General features: G+C 37.6%; 1 non-coding gene across 1 annotated transcript; it reads left to right on the forward strand.

Moving 5' to 3' along the window:
- Window positions 1-4,353: 4,353 nt before the first annotated feature.
- On the forward strand, window positions 4,354-4,551 carry LOC120223904. Its single transcript, XR_005526400.1, has one exon. It is a non-coding gene; the product is annotated as a U2 spliceosomal RNA (small nuclear RNA).
- Window positions 4,552-5,001: the final 450 nt, after the last annotated feature.

Below are 5,001 nucleotides of genomic sequence, written 5' to 3' on the forward strand. Positions count from 1 at the left end.
TTTTTTCTTTCAAATAGTATTTGTCATTATTGTCTCTGTTTTGTTATATTGGGGTGTTACAGATGTGTAAACTAAAGGAATGAAGGAATTGGAAAACATCTTTTCTGCAACCATAATGCTAATTGTTTCTGACAAGAATCATCTGTGGATGCTAAAATTGACCTCTACCAAAGAGAGCTGGCTTGCCCAAGGTTACCCTCTCTGAGGGGACTGTCTTCATCCAAAAGCTATGAGAGTATATATGGGATTGAATCCTGCAGATGCTAAATCAATGAGATATAATATGAAATTGGAGAAAACAGTTTATCTGTAGAACATTTTCCCATTCCACAGGATTTAATGCGTTGGCAAAGACCCCAGAAGACAGCATTACCATGCTTCTAGAATGGCTGTTGAAAACTTGGAAAAAAGTGGTAGGCCACACTAAATGAAGGAGAAATCTCCAGAATTGCAATGACAGATGGTGGAAGAAGGGATTGAAAGGCTCAAATTGGTGAGCAGCTGGAGTAGCAGTCAACTATGTTTATCCAGGAGATGCTCTGTCAATGCAGTGAGGAATGTGCTAGTAAAAGAGGCATTAGGATCACTGAGAAGATCGATGGTGACTTCCTCTATAGTCCAGGGCTGTTCCGGTATTAGGTTCCCTATAGCAATGGGGATGAAGGGATACTGAAGTAATAGAGGCAAAATGGCAGCACATAACCAGCAGAAGCAAAATGGGTGGAATTAGCTTAATGTGTAGCAAGTTCAGAGTGACAGCCAAGGAGTCTGACCTGAATGGAGCTGTGGTAATAGTTAATAGAACACGGTGTTCCTTAGGGCGAGATAATTGGCAGCCGCTAAAGATATGCTTAATTTATTTAACCAAAAGAAATGAGGATAGATGGTCAGAAGGTTGAGGGCCCAAGTCCCTATGCATGAATCATTGCCTGAACTAGGCAATTTTCAGATTTACCTGAAAGAGAGACTCTGTCCCCATGAGGAAAGATCCTAGAACAGCAACGATTTATGGTAATGATCTCCCCTATCCTTCAGCAAAGGAACTCAGTTCCTTTACTTAGGTGACCATAAATTGGGGAAGGGGGAATTCTCAGACATTTAGAGACTATTGGACACAATTGCACAAGTTGACATTGAAGGAAGTGTTGCAATAACCCCTCCTATTAGAGTCAATGGGGGTCAGATATTAAATAGAATCTAATCTTGATCTTGTTCACAGTGGTTCTACTGTGTTCACAAACCCAGTGGCCATCTCCTCAGGTCTCAAGTGTATAATTGAAATATACACACTTGGTAATTGGCAGAACCCTCCCATGGGTTCCTTAGTTCCTTGGCCCATGGGATAAGGGATAGCCTAGTGACAAATACCGCATGACAGCTTCTGAAACTGCCCCAACCCTGTGGCCAAAAATGAAAAAAAGTATTATCATATTCTGGATTGGGTGTTTAATGGCCTGGACAAGTATAAAGCAATTTGGGAAGTGGTGACATTGTTACAATATTCATTTTTCAGTTGCCAGAGAAATAAATATGCCTTTCCATTTATTCAAAGCTTCTATTCTCAGTAAATGTGGTTTCCTACATACAAATATCACATTTCTTAAGAAAGTTATTTCTAAATATTTTCAGATTTAATTGCCATTATAAATAAAAAAGTTTATTACATTTTCTGGATGTTACTGGTTCCTGAACAGCTATTCCTTTTTTTAAAGTTTTAATGTTTTTAATTTATTTTTGGGAGAGAGAGAGAGAGAGGGAGAGAGAGAGAGAGCACGCCCAAGCAGAGGAAAGGAAGGAGAGAGACACACACAGAATCTGAAGCAGGCTCCAGGCTCTGAGTTGTCAGCTCAGAGCCAGATGCAGGCCTCTAACCCATTAACTGTGAGATCATGATCTGAGCTGAAGCTGGACATTTAACTGACTGAGCCACTCAGGTGCCCCTGAACATCTATTCTTTAATCCAAGACTGAGGATTGTCACTTCCATGATTCAGAAAAACACTCAGTTGAGGAATATGCATGAAGACAAAATGACTAATTCAATTTTGTTTTGTGTTAGGAAAAAGAACAATTAATAGTTTATTCAGCAAATATTTATTGAAGGATAGAACTAGGTGTGTTGTAGGTATATAAAGATGATTATGTGAACCTTGTCCTCAAGAAACATATCAGTTTGTAAAAGAGATAAATCTTCATATCAATAATAGTAACAGTGACAACAATGACAAAAAAATTTTAAGAAATTATCAGAGCAGAGAGAGGTGGGAGGAGGAAGAGAGAGAGAAAAAGTGAGGAACAGAAGGAGGGAGAGAAAAAGATAAAGAGAAGGAATAATGAGGGTTGGGGGGAGACAGACTTGTCTTCTGAGTGATGGAATTTCAGGGTACACTGTCAGCCTTGATAAGAGAAGGGTTGCAAGGATGAATTCAGGAAAAAAAGACACATTCTGAGTGGTTGTCAAAAGATAAAAACTGAAGAAACTCACATTATTACCTTGTTCTCTGTAAAGTAAACTGCAGGGTCATCTGTAAATAGTGGACATTGGCATTTAAGAAAAGAGGAGGTTTTCAAACTGCAGCATGAGAGGGAGTACTGAGAGCAGGAAAAATGAGTAAAAGCAGGATTTCACAAAGAGAATCACCTGTGGGTATTTGGTAAAAATGTAGAGTCCTCAGTTCCACTCTGAGTATTCAGATGAGGTCACGTAACATGAAGTTGTATAAGGGACATTCAATTAATCTGCGTGTTGTATTAAAACCAAGAAATAAGAAACAAATCTGTTTTTAACCTTAATGGCCAATAATAGAAACATATTTAGTCCGGTGACTTATGAGGAGGTGACAAGAAGGTGGGAGGTGAGAGAAGGGAAAATATAAAGAAGTTGAAGAAAAAGTGGGAGGAGAAAAAAGACAAAAGGTAAGTACTGGGGAAAATGAGAGAGATACAAGAATATAAGACAGAAGGAGAATTGGAAGCAGGATGGAAAAAGAGGTACACAGTTATACAGGGAGAAATTGAAAAATGTGAGAAGGGCTTAAGTAGATTTTAAGGGGAGTATTAGTATAGCTTGCTATTTAAATAATAATTTAAATATTATTTAATAATATTTAATAGATTATTAGCCATTGGAATAAATTGTCACTTTGTTTCCACCTTCTTTGCAATTCTGGTTAGCAAATTTGCTAATCTTCTTCACAGATAGAAATTTCAGCTAGCAATATGTTGGCTAAACCACAGTGTTTCTTAGAGGGAAGATGTTTCTCTGCAGCACTTTTTGCCATGGGATGGCAAAATTACCCCAGTCTGCTGTTTTTGTAGATTTCCTAATCTGAGTAGCCACCAAGCTTAAATAACAGGAGATACTGGAAAAGTCTGAGATAGGGACTGTATCATGTTTGGTAACTTAAACTTCGGTCACATACAGATCATCAGGTCACTACTTTTCCTGTTGTTAATCATGTGTTGCCTAGATAACTAATCAACTTTCTCTAACCTGGACACTGGATATCTAAATACATTATCACACCTGATATATATTCTTCTATAGAATAAGTTGAAACAAAAACTCTTCATCTTTACAAACCCAGCACTTTTTGTTAGACCTACAGCCTAATAGTGTTGGTGCCCATCACAGAGAACTCAGTGCCTTGTTGACCAGTTGTACGGAGGCTTTCATGGCAGTTGCTAACTGAGGGTTTGAAGAGCATAAGTGAAAACAATGAGGGAGAACTGTTCTTCCAGGTATTACAATTTCATATAAATAAAGCTGTGTATTGATGTGATGGAGTGGAGTTGGATGAGATTTGAAGAGGCATCTGTTGGAGGAGAAAGAGGAATTTCTTTTATCAAGAGCTAGAGAAGGCCTGTGGCTTCCACACACTTCACAGTCATCTAAACTCTCTTACCTCTATCATCTCTGTGACCAAAAAGACATTCCCTTCCTCTCCTAAAATTTCAGTGTGTTCTTTCATGACTTTTATTATCACTTGATTTAATAAATATAAAGATGCTTCTAATAGAATGCAGAAGCTAGTACAAGTTACTTTTCTTTTCTCCCAGAGATGGCCTCCCTAACAGCCCCTGAGCAATGTTTCCCCTTCAAAGTTTGTTTCTACATAGAAGAAATACTAGGCTATTACTATAACTTAATAGAAGATATAAATCTTGGACAGGACTAGATCAATTTTTTAAATGAGTCCTAATTGTGTATTGTTATAAAGTATCTGAGGCCAATTTGAAATTATGTCAATATCTGCATATTATATTGTATGTAAAAATAAAGTATAAAAATAATACGAAAGTATAAAAACAATGATATGCTTTGGCCCAGCAATTCTCATTCCAAAAGATACCCATCACTTCTCAGCCTTTTGGCTAAGATCAAGTGTAGTATCTGTTCTTATCAGTTTAGTATCTGACACCTCCTCTATCCAAATAGATACCCAAAGAACATTGAGCTGCCACTAACAACTGCTATTTATCTTTCTTCCTGGGCCCACAGCTCATATCTCTCAGTCTCCTTTGCAGTTAGGTAGACTCATGGGACTGAATTCTGGGTAAAGAAACGTGGGAATAAGTGATGTTCACTACCTCAAGACCTGAGCTATAAAGAAACCTTCCATACAACCTCTAGCCACTCTCTCTCTCTCTATGTGGCCACTGAAATGTTACATTTATTATACCATTTAGCCTACTTTCACAAATACACACCACCAATACTTTACAACATTGAGAAGGAGCCCAAAGCGATTAGAAAGTAGAAACAAAATGGTTAATTTTTACTGATGTGATGATCTATAGAGAACATCCAAGAGAACTGACAAAGTATTTGAAACCATAGTAGAGCTCAGTTATATTGCTAAAAATGAGACCAATAGTCAAAATTCATTTATGTAATAACTATATTCAAGCATCAAACTATAAAATGAAATAAAAAGGTACTGTTTATGATATCAGTAAACCTACATGGCAATCAAGACAAAATCTAGGGGCACCTGGGAGG

This window comes from Hyaena hyaena, unplaced genomic scaffold (genome assembly GCF_003009895.1).
Source record: "Hyaena hyaena isolate Hyena2069 unplaced genomic scaffold, ASM300989v1 scaffold_1061, whole genome shotgun sequence".
Lineage (NCBI taxonomy): Eukaryota > Metazoa > Chordata > Mammalia > Carnivora > Hyaenidae > Hyaena > Hyaena hyaena.